This window comes from Malania oleifera, chromosome 11 (genome assembly GCF_029873635.1).
Source record: "Malania oleifera isolate guangnan ecotype guangnan chromosome 11, ASM2987363v1, whole genome shotgun sequence".
Classification (NCBI taxonomy): Eukaryota; Viridiplantae; Streptophyta; class Magnoliopsida; order Santalales; family Ximeniaceae; genus Malania; species Malania oleifera.
Window position 1 is genome coordinate 40,738,623 of NC_080427.1, and position 14,537 is coordinate 40,753,159.

At 36.5% G+C, this 14,537-nt stretch overlaps 1 protein-coding gene across 2 annotated transcripts in view; it reads right to left on the reverse strand.

The window, feature by feature from the left end:
- Positions 1-14,537, reverse strand: part of LOC131168086 (probable plastid-lipid-associated protein 13, chloroplastic) — a 54,929-nt gene that overhangs the window by 18,743 nt on the left and 21,649 nt on the right. The gene's annotated exons all lie outside the window — the stretch shown is intronic.

The following is a 14,537-nucleotide window of genomic DNA, read 5'->3' on the forward strand; positions in this document are numbered from 1 at the left end:
CTGACTTTTCAACTAAAGAACTGAATTAACTAACTTCAGTAGGTTCACGGCTTTCTCACAAATTCCCCTCTAAAGCCATGAGTCCAAACATGTCTCTGAACTTCAAAAACTTCTCAATAGTAATAGGTTTTGTGAGCATGTCTGCTGGTTGTTCATTAGTGCTGATGAATTCTAACTAAATTTCTTCCTTCTGCACAAGGTCATGAATAAAGTAATGTCTGACCTCAATATGCTTTGTCCTGGCATGAAAAACTGGGTTCTTAGTTAGAGCTATTGCTGACATATTATCACGAAATATGGTTGTAGGACCCTCTTGCTTCAGCCCTAAATCACTAAGTAATTTCCTCAGCCAAACTCCTTCACAAGCAGCCTCTGTTGCTGAAATATATTCTGCTTCTACAGATGACAAGGCAACAATGTTTTGCTTTCTTGAACACCATGAAATGGTGCCATTTCCAAGGCAGAAAACATATGCCGATGTGTTTTTTCGATCATCAATTGATCTGGCCCAATCACCGTCAATGAAACCGGTCAAAACAAACTCAGAATCTTTGTTGTACTTCAGTCCAAGTTTTAGTGTGCCTTTAAGGTATCTTAATACCTTTTTTGCTGTTGCATAATGAAGTACACTTGGGCTGTACATGAACCCAGACAACATACTAACAGCTTGTGTAATATCAGGCCTAGTATGAGTCAAGTAAATAAGGGATCCAACTAAACTCCTATATTGATTTTCATCGAATTTCTTAGTTCCATCATCAGAATTTAATTTTTCATTTAGAGTCATAGGAGTACTTACAACCTTACAGTCCTTCATATGAATCTTCAAGATATCAGCTGCATACTTTTCTTGGGAAATGAAAATTTCCCTTCTTCCTTGCTTAACTTGCATCCCGAGGAAGTACTTCATGATCCCTAAGTCTGTCATCTCAAAATTTTTCATCATTGAGTGCTTGGTGAAAACAAAAGTGTAGTCCCAAGAGGGGGGTGAATTGGGTTTTAAAATTTTCTTTTAATTCCTTTAATGAAAACTTAACCTTTGTTGATAATGCACAACAACTTAATTCTTTTTATTCAATCCACAACCACACAAACATTCAATCAAACAAATTAACCAAGCCAATCAATCATAAAACATTCAATCAAGATATACTTTGCAACTTAATGGAAATTCTCAGCTTTTTCAACTTGTGTGCAGCCCAGTTTATAAAAATTTGAATCAAGCCCTGTATACACGAAATTTGTCTCTCAATTTGATATCCAATACAACATCCAATCACTCTTTCCAAATACTTAAGACCTTAAATAAACTTTAAGTTAAAGAGTCTTGGGGTGTTGAATCAATCAACGTACTACTTTACAGTTTCCACAAAAGATTGATCAATTAACGTACTCCCTTTCAGTTTCCGCAATCCCAAAAATAAATTAATCTTAAGTTTATTTAATATCTAATCCACGTAGTGTATATGATTTAGATATTTAAAACATCCACTCAGTGTTATATGTGCTGAAAATAAAGAGAGTAAGGGAAAGAGAGAGTGAGATCGGGATTTTTACGAGGTTCGGCTTATACCCAGCCTACGTCCTCGCCTTTGGCAAACCACCAAAGGATTCACTAAAACTAGTTCCTTTGCCAGGCGGAACAACACCGTTACACACTCCTTCAGTACGCTAGAGTCCGCCTCTCCAAGTGATATCCCCTCACTTGGTCACTCCTTCAATTAGGCTAGAGTCCGCCTCTCTAAGCGATACCCCACGCTTAGCCAACAATCCAAACACCTTGAAACACCCAAGAACTACAAGAAAACACAAGATACAAGCTGCGTACAAATATACTCTCACAAAGAGCAAATTAGTACAATTTCAAAACTATATACTTCAATGTAATTCAAAATATGAAATTTAGATTGAAGCTCTAAAAGTATATCACCGAATGGTTCTTTCAATGGATGAAAGAATTAGAACTTGTAGCACGATATCAGTGAGTGAGAATCAACAAAAACTCAGTAAGTTTCGTGCAAGTTGAAAGGAAGAGAGAGCCTTGAAAATTTGAGAGCAATTGAGAGAGATTTTAATGCTGAATTCAATTCTTGGTAATTAAATCAATTCAACTTGGGTGTATTTATAGAGGTAGAAAAGTATCTAACTTGTTCCCCAAGTTTACTTGGAGTAGGGTTCAAGATTTAAATAAGTTTGAGCCTCAAGTAATTGAATTTTTCAAAATATGTCCGTTATGCATTTTAAATTTTGTCGCGTGGCAGTTGACTGTGAGGTTTCTGTCAGTCACCTGTCAATGCATTACTCATATAAAATACACAGGTAGTAGGGTGACAGTCGCCTGTCAACATGGGGTCAGGCGCCTGTCACTGAATAATTGAGTTTTTAAAGACAAGCAGAAGGGTGACAGTTGACTGACAAAACTCAGTCAGTCGACTCAAAATACACTGTCAGTCGTCTGTCAAGTCCTAGACAGTTGACTAACAAGTTTCTATCTGTACATTTTAAAATCTTTAATATGATAGTAGACTATCCATCTAGAGTTAGTCGTCTAGCAAGTAAAAAGTCTAGTTTTAAACTTAGTTTTGTTCTCTCTCTCTCTTTGCCTACTTATTTCTTGGAATATCAATTTTTTTTCTTTTAAAAATATGTTCCAAGATCTGAAACTAAGGTCTCTAAGTCTCGTTTGCCTAATGAGCTTCAAAATGAAAATTCATACTTGAAGTACTTACAAAGCTTGTCCTAAAGACTCATTTGACTCTTCTTTACTTTGAGTTCTCTTTATTGCTGAGCTTCAATGATCCTAAATTTGATGTGAGCTTTCAAGATTTATCTCTCTTAATCTTTCAATATTGCTTTAGATTTTGAGCTTCATTGATTTTTGAGTTTTCCATGTTGATCACTTGAGCTTTCATTCTTGAAGCTTTTTCTTTAATATCAATGTTCTCATGATCTTCAAGTTTTAATCCATGCCTTAAGCTTGATATAATCATCCTTCTTTGAAGTACAAGCTTTCATGAATTCTTTAACCTTGCTTTCATCATTGAGTCCTGAAAAGACATCACTAAACAAAGCATGTTAAGTTCTACTTGTTTGTTAGCATCAAAACTAGATGTTAAGTCTTGTAAGGCTAACACTTGGAAACAGCAAGTAAATAAAGATTGCTTCCAAAGTAAATCAGATCATCAACGTACAAGCAAACAATGATGAAATCAGTTTCTTTTTAAAAAAAATAAAGAGCTAGTTCATGAGAGCTTTTATGAAATCCTGAATTCTAAATATAACAATCAATCTTACTGTTCCAAGCTCGTGGAGCTTATTTGAGGCCATAAAAAGTCTTATTCAGTTTGTACACCTTTTCTTCTTTGCCCTTCACTTCATATCGACGTGGCTGCTTAACATAAACTTCCTCATTCAGTTCTCCGTTGAGAAACACAGATTTAACATCCATTTGATACACATTTAACTCCAATTTAGCAGCTATTGCAAGTACAAGCCGAATTGTCTCAATTCTTGCAACCGGTACAAAGGTCTCGTTGAATTCAACTTCAGGTTGTTGAGAATAACCTTTGGCAACCAATTTGACCTTGTATTTTTGAATGAAACCATCCTCGTTGTACTTGGTTTTGTAAACCCACTTGAGACCAATAATGTCTTTGCCTTCAGGAAGATCCACAAGCTTCCATGTGTTCTTCTTTTCAATCACGTTCAGCTCTTCTTCCATGGCCTTTTTCCATTTTCTATCCTTAATTGCATCTTCAAAATTCTATGGCTCACAAGAGAAAAGAGCAAATTCTGAATTCTCATTAGAAAAATAGCTTCTAAAATCACCATACCTCTCCGGAGGTCTTCTAACTCTTTTAGATCTTTTCAGGACAGGTGAAAAGGATGAAGTTCCTTCATTTTCTGAATTTTCGGATTTTGAACTAAGGTTCCCAGGTGAAATTTCAGCTTATGAAATTGCTGGATTCTAAGATTCAGTAGCTGATTTAGGTCTTGTTACTTCAGCTAGTACAAAATCTGGAATATTTGTTGAGTTTTGGCCGCTGGAAGTCCACTGTCATACTCCCCTTTCGTCAAAGATGACATCTCTTGCCACTGTCAGCTTGTGATTAACAAGATTCAGCAGCCGGTAGCCCTTTGATTCATCGTTGTATCCAATAAACAGAAGCTTTTCTCCCTTCTAATCAAACTTGTCCTTATTAGGAGCTTTGTTGAGTGAGTAGGCTAGAGCCGCTAGACAAACAAACACTTTCAGATGGCTAACATTGGTTTTCTCCCACTCCAAGCCTTATAGGGAGTTCTATTCTTCACTGATTTTGTTGGTGACCTATTTAAGGTATAAACAGTGGTATGTACAGCTTTAGCCCCAAGAGAATTAGGAAGTCCTTTACCTTTTAACATGCTCCAAGCCATTTCAACAAAGGTCCGGTCCAAGAGAATTAGGCAGTCCTTTACGTTTTAACATGCTCCAAGCCATTTCAACAATGGTCCAGCTCTTTCTTTCAACAACTCCGTTCTGCTGAGGGCTTCTACTCACTGTTAGTTGCCTTTGAATGCCTTCCTTCTTGCAATAATTCATAAACGGGTGATATATGAATTCACCTCCACGATCAATTCTTAAGGTCTTCATTTTCAGCCCACTTTACCTTTCAACGAGGGCTTTGAACTCCAGAAATATTGAGAAGACATCTGATTTTTGCTGAATAAAATACAACCATATCATTCTAGTAAAATCATCAACAAAAAGGATGAAATACCTTTTGTTTCCAAGAAATGGTGTTCTTGTGGGACCAAATATATCCGCATGAACAAGCTCCAAAGGAGCTTTGGCCTTCCAAGAAGTTTTGGGGAAAGGAAGGTGGTGCATCTTCCCGTAAATACAGCCTTCACAAACTCCTTCAATTTGATTTATTTGGGGAAGACCACGAACCATATCCTTTTGCTTGAGAAGTTGCAGTCCCTTATGATATAAATGCCCATATCTAAGATGCCATAGATTTGTCTGAAATTTCACTCTTCAAAGCCACTAGACTTGTGTAGTTGATGGAGGGTGGAAAAACCTTGTTTCGAGTCATCTCAACTTTACCCATCAGTGAGTTCTTCTTCTTGTCTATGATTCTGCATTCATTTCCTTCGAAATGGACTTGATATCCTTTTTGAATTAGCTGCTCCACACTTAAGAGAGTGTGAGCAAGACTTGGGACATAAAGAACATCATGGATGAATTTTTGCTCACCTGATATGGACTGCACTGCTATTACACATTTTCCTTCAACTTTTACAAATTTCCCATCACCAAGAATGATGGAATTTGAAGCATTTTCATCAATTTTAACAAATAACTCACGATTACCTGTCATATGACTGCTGCAGCCACTATCAAGGTACCAAACCTTGTTGTTGTTGCTTTCAACATTGAGACAAGTGAGAAACACTTGCTCTTCATCATTTTCCTTACTGAAATTTGCTTCTAAACTTTCATTCTTCTTGTGCCAACAATCCCAGTCTGAATGGTTTGGAATGCGGTACCTTTTACACCTTAAATAGCATTCAACTGAGGTGTGATTTGACTTCTCACATATGATGCAATTCTGTCCTTGATTGCTGGACCTTTGAGGCTGAAAATTCCTGCCTCTGCCACGGCCTCTTCCACGACCACGGGACTGATTATTTTGGCCTCTTTGAGACAGGTCTTGTTGCTGAAAATTTCCCTCTCTCTCTTGATTTTTCCGGTTCAAATTGAGCTTTGATTGAAAAGCCTACTCCAAGGGCTGACCTGAAGATCTTTTAATTCTTTCCTCATGTGATTCTAAAGAACCACAGAGGTCAAACATGGTCATAATTGAGAGGTCTTTTCATTCTTCAATTGCTGCAGCTGCATCATCAAATTTTGGTCGTAAACTTCTAAGAATTTTTTCAACGATCTTTTTTTCTTCTATTCGATCACCATAAGCTCAGATTTGGTTGACTATTTCAGCAACCACGGAGAAAAAATCTTTGATGCTTTCAGAATCTTTCATTGCCAAGCAATCAAAGTTCTTCCAAAGAGATTGTAGTCAAATCGAGACTACTTTATTGTTTCCTTGAAATTCCTTCCGCAGTGTTTCCCATGCGTATTTAGCCTTTTGAATGCCAAAGATGCAGGGATAGATGGTCTTGCTGATCCCTTGATGAAGATAACTCAAAGCAAGAGCATTATTTTTTATTTTTTCGTTGCTCTGGGCAGATCTCTGAGATGAGGTTGCTGTGCTTGTGTTTGTAGAGGATGAATCATCATTTGCTGAAGTTGAATCATCATACCCTTCTTCAATAATCTCCCATAAGTCTCGTGCAATGAAGAAAAAATTTTTTGATCAGCCTAGTACCCATAATTTTCTCCTTCGAAGATGGGTACTTGGTTTTGAGAATAATTGAACATAGTTCCAGCAGAGGAAGAGGTGCTAGACGACATGGCTCTGCTACCAAATTTTGTTGGAACAGAAGAATATAAAAACAGAAAAAACAGAGAAGAAAAATACTGAAAAATGCCTCTTTAATTTACTGACTTGATGAAGAAATTACATATATAAAAAGCTACAGTGCTGCAGCACTTTTTGCTGAATTTTGAGATTCTTTTCTATTTTTTCACTACTTAAAATGACTGGGCTAAGGCCACTATTTATAGGGCAGAGTACATGGGGAATAGATAGGAAATTTTAATATTCTAGGGGCTTAACAACTCATTAAATAAACCTAAAAACAAGGCAAATAATATGACAAGTTCCTAGACTAAATAACTCACTCCTGTGCTATTAATGGATGACAGCTGTATTCCACTTTGAAAAAACTGAACAGAACTTTGAATAAGAATCACACTGGCTGCAACTTGCTGACGGAATAATTTTATTACTGAATGTTCTGCTGACTGTAAGTTGAGTTGCCTGCTTACTTTTCAACTAAATAACTGAATTAACTAACTTCAGTAGGTTCACGGCTTTCTCACATGTTAGTGATAAATATGTATGCAAGGTATGGTTATGCATATGGGTAGTATATTATGCATCCATACCTACTGCGTTATGGGTGTCAAGTGGAATGAATATATATTGGTGAGTTTTTGTGTGAAAATTAGAATGCATGTGGTGCAGCCATGTCACATGGGAATTAGTGTCATTAGATGTGCATGGGAAGTTTGAAATGGCAGTGTATGTGTGTTCATTTTTTGGTTGTATTGGCCATATGGGAGCATTGTGTATACATATTTTAGGATATGGAATAGCATGTGAATTGAATATACACGTAGTGGTACTTGGATGGTGTTGAAATCTAAGGCTTTCGGTACATTCATATGAACATATTAGCCTTAGGCTAAGGTATGTGCATGGACTAGAATTATTTTTGTTTTTGTATAAGTGTGCTTTGGTATGTATGTTCCTAAGCATGTATGAATATGTATCTATCTAAACATGATATGGACAAATATGTGAGTGAAGGTATGAATGGGTTAGTAGTAATTGTTAACACTAGAACATACAGGGCATATAAATGCATGTATGGAGATATAAAAAATGCACATGGGGAATGGGTGTGAGATAATAATGTGTAGGCTAGGATTTGCATGCATGTGTAGAATTGGGAGTTGAAATGAGTCTGTGATATTATGTAAGTGTGATTAATGTATGTGCTTAGTGATTTAATAGTGAGTATACTATCATGTGTTAATGTATTGTGATATTACATATATGTGATTAGTCTAGGTTAGTGGTTCTAAGAGTGTTTTAATGAACTTTAACATATGCTATTGTTAATTTATGCACGCTTATGTTATTTTCTTTATTTAGTTCTCTCTTTTGTTGTTATTTTCAAAAACCCAAAAAATGGGAAAAACTCAAAAATAATAATAATAATAATAATAATAATAATAATAATAACCCTTTTCAAAAATGATGTCTTAACTTATAATGCTAGTTTAATCCTATGTATCCAATTAAGTCACCTTGGTTCCCAAAGTCAAACCCCACTTATGATAAGATAAAGGGAAGACCTTACTCTATAGTGTTGTCTTCCCCTTGTCCCTAGTCATGACAGAGATTTTTAACTCTCAAAGATTGTATGATCGAGTGGGATATGGATCAAACTAACCAAGGAATACCTAATTGGATGCTTGTTTAGTAATTTGGAATCCCCACCATGGTTGTTAAAATCGCAAATTCTACAATCCTATTTCACCCCCATGATCCAACTCCTACGGAAAATCGCATTGCTGTAGAGCAGAATCATTGGAATCATGGAATCGAAATCATAAGTGGGATCACAATGATCCTACAATGCTGCCTCGATTGGGTTTTTTTTATTTTTGGGCTTTAATGATAAGGCCCAATATGTGTTTTTACTGTACCAGAGGGCCCAAAGTTTTTACATTTAGCCCAAAATCTTCAAATCTAGAACAAAATAGCTCCCAGCTGCAGTAGGCTTCGGTGTTCGATCAATAGCTCTGTTCTTTTCGAATCTTTGACAATTGACTGACCAAGTGATCACTGATCGACCAGCTCTGTTCGACAAGTGCAGCCAGAACCAGAGAGCTTTGGTGTTCAATCAGCAGCTTCCAGCAACCAGCCAACCCTTCGAACACCTCTTGTCACTCTCCTCCAGTTGACTACTCGTCTACTCCTGTTTGTGTTCAATCAGCACTCGCCAGTCGCCATTCAATTGTTGATAGCTCTTTGGTGTTTGAACCCACTCCTCAGTCCTCTTCTCTCTGTCGAACACCACAACAGTCAGCACTCTTCAATCTTCAACCTGATTCCAGGTAAGTATTTAACTTCATTGAAATTTTCTCTTTTTGATTGATGATTGATTTGGTTTTTTTTTTTTAACTTGAATGACTTATTAATTAAGCTTATAGTGTTAAGAATTGTCATAAAATTCCATATACACTGATTTTAAATATTTACTTTACACTGAAAGCAGAATATTACGATTTTTGATCTGATTCTACGATCCAATCCTGCAGACCCCTCCAACAATCCTACATAGAATCCCAATTCTGACAACCTTGGATACTACATCACCTCTTCCTAAGATTTCTCTATAGCACCAGTCCCCAGGTTTCCTCTATGGTTTGATTTTACTTGTCCATAATAGTCAACATAGAGAAATCGAAAATGCCTTTCCAACAGTAAATGTTCATCAATTACAAAAGGGGGAGGGGGAGTCGTCTTTTAACCTTCTTAAAATGACCATACTTAGAATCCAACAGTAAATGTTCATCAATGCAGCTTTATGATATATATAACCAAGTTACTTTTTATTCCTTTTCCGTTTTTTTCAGATTTCAATATTCTCTTTCAGCTCGTGTATATATGGATGGCTACAGCTAGAATAAGAAAAAAGGAAGGTGGAAAGATTCTATAGTCTACATATGGTGACAACTAACTGAGTACCAAACTGTGAACGTTGAGCAAGGACGACTTTGTTACCAAAGAGGACAACAAATGGGAGTTGCTCATGAAGAAAAAGGAGAAGAGGAAGAAATAAAGAGCAAGGGAAAGTAAGTTCAAACCAAATTCATTGATCTCAAGCCTCCCTAAACCCTAGTACAACAATATTATTCATAGGAAAATAAAGTGCGAAAACTATGACTAAACCCATTGCATTTAAAATCCCTAATGCTGCATAATTAAAATAACCCCCAAAATCAGCTTGAACCTACCCAACCAAGTTGTGGGTGACAGTCCTACATCAACTCTCCCCCAAAAAACTCTCACTCCGTCAAGTGGGTAAAAGATCAAGAATACCATCACCAAAATAAAGGAGAGTTTGCCCCCCTCTCAACTTTAAAAGTAAAATCTAAGTATAACATATTTGGTGAACAACTTTTTTAGCTTTTAAAATTCTAGCTTTTAGCTTTTGAGGGAACTTTTAGAAGTTATGGATTTGAAGCTTTTAAAAGCTAAAGGTAGCTTTTCCCCAAAAAATTATTCTGTTCCATTGTAGTCCTCAGTTTTTTTCAGATATTACAAAAGTATCAATGCATTAATTACATCTTCTAAAATACATGTCCATTATAGTCATTTTAAATATTTTCAAGCACTTCACAACTTTTTTACCAATTATTCCAAATTTGCCTTTTCTTTCTAACAACTCTTTTTTCATGGGGGGCAAATAATTTTTACGACAATCCCAACAGCTCCTTTTCAAAAGCCACAAAGGGGCCAAAATAAGCCTAAGAGCCAACATGTTGCATAAGAAAAGCACCAGTCGGTTTCAACTTCACTGTATGAAGATCACGGGAAGGGCAGGCATCAATTTGCACTTCTTGTCAACTGAAAAAGAAATAAGAGTTTTACCAAAACAAGGGCACCCTAAAAGAGTGTGACAGATCTTGAGAGGGAGAATGTCAACACTGCATTGTCTCCTCCAGTGACCCAATCTTGAAGATGAGCAAGTAACAATCATTCACTAGTTAGTATTTTTTACTCGAGCAATCTTGTAAGAATGAGGGTGTGGCTCAACCTTCAAGCATGGCTTCAGAGTGGCTTCCTCCAACACTACATCAATGCAACTACCAAGATCAATTATTAAAGAACACAACCACTCATCACAGTTCACAGATTACCTGAGTTTGAAAAAATACTGGCGTGCCTCCGGTATGATAGCGTCACTTTTAATGGAAGACAGCATATGGTGAAACACTAGACAGGTAGGGTAGCAAATTTATCACATTCATCATCAATAGTTATTGTCTTATCTTCATCCTCATTCTCTGCAAGTTCCATGACATGAGTAGGGCACATTGCACTGATCTCGGCACTAGAATCAACAAATACCAATACGAACTTTGAAATCCATAATTGCCATGAGAGAAGATTATCTCCGGAAAACTGTCCAATAGAAGGGAAATCCTTTTACCAAAAATGGGAGAGGGTGGTTTTTCTTCTTTGCTTAAGAGAAACTGATGCAGCGTGCATGCAGGAAAGACAATATAGAATCTTAGAAATTTACAATAATTGCGGGAAGGGCATAAGCTCTGATTTGCTTATCTAAGACTTCCTATGGTCAGGGCTTTCCTTTCCACATGACTAGAAAATGAAAGTGCTTATACAAAGTGGAATTTTGACTCTCTGACCAATATCATCTTGGGCAAGCCATGAAATCTCAATCTCTTGGAAAAATAGATGTGATACATGAGGAGCATCATATGTCTTTTGCACGCTGTTAAATGTGCCATTTTTCAGAAGTCACCAACCACCACACATACAGAATCAATACCTCTAGCTATTTTGGGCAATCCCACTATAAAATCAATAATTACCTCAATCCATGGAGCAGTAGGCTCTAGTAAAGGTGTGTAGAAACCAATATTTTGCTGCTGTCTTACTCTTGATTTGGCTTTAGTAGCAACAGTACTTCATCAAATCTTGCTGCCGATCATCAAAAGCCTTATTTTTGTGGCAACCATTCAAAGGAACTGGATCAACATTAGTGACACAGCATGTTTCTGCTGTAACTCCACCCATATCTTTAGAATGTGTTAAAGTACCAAGACCTTCATGTGCCATAATTTTATTTTCAGAGGAAACACTTGGTAATTCCATCAAGCCCTTGTCATTTTGAGTGACATCTGGCTTGTTTTATCAAAAGTATCAGCTTGCCTTTCATTCTTGTTATTGTTTGTCACATCAACATCCTTCATAAGCCTTAAAACTAGCTCCTTCTTCTTGTCACCAATTTGAAGAAAGAGTAGAAATTGGCATGCTCAACATGGACAGAACTTCAGTGACTTTGCCAAGGACTACCAAGTAGAATATGGTGTGTTTCCATTGATAGTACGTCACACCAAATAGATTCTTTACAAAAGATTCCAATCAAAAAATTGACAATAAACCTTCTTGTCACAAATACTTCCTTCTCTTTATTCAGGCAAACAACGTGATACAGCTACAGGTGTTCCACTCGCTTAAAGCTTCAATCTTTCCACAACTACTTCATCACGCATTTTTGCAACTGTCACTGACTCACTGTCAATAACAAACTTTCAAAGCTTTCCTCCTACTGTGCATTTTCTAAAATGACTCTTCTACAGCAGGGCATCCTTCATTTGAACCATTCCACAATTTCTAATTTCCTTAGAGATTGCAATTGCCACATTACCAATATTAACAATCAAGGTCTTCCTTCTAGTAGCAATAACTAAAGATTTTCACGACAGCTAGAAAAAAAATTATCTTTGAGATACGGATGGGTGGTTGCCAGCCTTTTTTTTTTTTTTTTCCTAATAAAAGAATTTCATGAATAGAATAAGAATATACAGGCCAGGAGAATAAGACATCTCCTTAACATAGTCTGCAAAATCCAGATAAAAAATACAAAGAAACAACCTAAAGACTAAAAAACAAGAGAGAAAAAGCAGCATGAACTAATACTCCAATGCATAACGCCAATTGTGCTGAATATTATAAAAGCTCACCCCCTTAGAATTCCCTTGTGCCACACACCAAAAAGAAGCCAAATAACGTATCTTTTCCCAAACCAGGAACTGAGATGACTTCTTCTCTACAAAAATGTGTGCATTACGCTCCATCCAGAACCCCCAAAAGACTGCAAAAAAAAAAAAAGAAACACACACACACATTTCCACAGCGATGCCCTTTCCTTTTTCCAGCCAAGGCAAGCAAAAGAAACTGCCAAAAAAACCTCCACTATCTTAGAACTCACCCAACATTCACCTAAATACCAAATCACTTATTCCAAATCCTCCAAGCAAAGCCACAATGAATGAACAAATGTGATGAAGATTCTGAACAATTAAAACAGAGATCATAGATGTCTGGTGATATAGAACTCAAAGGTCTCCTAAACTGGTTGTAACAAGGGACTGATTTCCCTTTTTTTCGGTTCATCTTGGGGGCGGGTGTTTATTGAGATCCACAATGGGTGTATGGATGCTATTCACAGTAAAGCTGATGCTGTGAGGATAAAGTCTACTAGCAAGGGAAGGAAAACAATAAGGATAGCAGCAGAAAGGCTTGTGCACATTGGATGGCAGTGTAGGCAGGTGCAAAAATGAAAATTTTGTTTGAAGAAAGCATGGTAACCCTAATCTAATGGGATAATGACAAAAACTTTGCGAACTGTGGAAGGAAATTTGTAGATGGTGGCAGAAAGGAGATACATATGAGAGGATTAGCAAGCTCAGAAGAAGAAGAAATGGGATAGTGTGTCAGAAAATGATAGTGATAACATTAACAAGTTTGCTTATGACGATGGATTGGCAGTTTGCTTTTGGATGAGATTTGGTAATAATTTGTGTATGTTTTTGAAACGTCTAATTTACTTGAGGATAGGACGAGCAAGTGAGCAACAAAAACGAAATTGAGCCGCAAAAAAATCAAACCAAAAAATTGGTTAATCATTTTTTATTTTTTTCATCAGTTTGGCCATTTAATAATCTTGGTTAAACAAACCGAGTTATAATTTTTTATACATATAAAAAATATATACTATATAAATATATTGTGTATTTAAATATATACTATTTTTAAACATATTTTATGTATAAATTATATAAATTATGTATGTGATTGGACATAAATAAAACAATATTAATTTTTCATATGTTTGTAAATTGTGATTTTTCTAAAAATTTATCTTCATATCTTTTTGGCATGAAATGTATAATTCTTAAATAAATTGGCCCAACTCAATTAGCCATGGTTATTGGCCGAACAAATCAGTCTACCAAATAACCATTTAAATTTGTTTGGTCTCACTTCACTAAACAATAAACATTCAGGTCAGTTAATAGTTTAAGGGAATGGTTCTGTTAACTGAACCATGCCCAATCCTACTTGGGGATATATCATACATGCCACCATCTCTGATGGGAGGTTTGGAGAGTGTTTCTAATTTTGGGGAGGATAGAATGGATAAACAGCAACAGTGAAAAGATGGGATCTTGCTCGCTCCAATGGATGAGATCAAGAAAAAGACTAGAAGGTCAAAGATGGATAAAATTGGGCTTGTGGATAATGGTTATATGATCCTGAAGGAAATGAAATGTCTTTTGCTGCAGCTAAAAGAAAGGTTAAGTAGGGTCAGTAGCAACTAGCAAATCTAAAGTGCTCGGTGAAGGGGTTTTCTTATCTTCATTTTTCTTTTATTGTTCTCTTTTTGTCTTGAGGATTTCTTGACCTCTTTTAGGTTGAATTATATTCTTCTTCTCTCAAGTACAATAAGGCTGCATAACCTCTTCCACCTGAGTTGCAATCTGAAGTGCATCGCCAAGTGTAGTTCGGCCACATGATGAAAGTTTGGAGGTAACCACAAGTTTCAACCCATGCCAATGAAAGACAATCATAACACCTTCTTTCTGATCCATATCTGCCCAGGAAACCAATTAATAATATCCACTGGAGTGGTTGGAGACAGTCATGTGATTGTCCTACTTCGCACTAAAAAGTTGTAGATGAACATATTGCTGATGATTGGGAGGAACAAATTGATACTGCACAACACATTTCACCACGCATAATCTTCATAATTGATATAACCTAAAA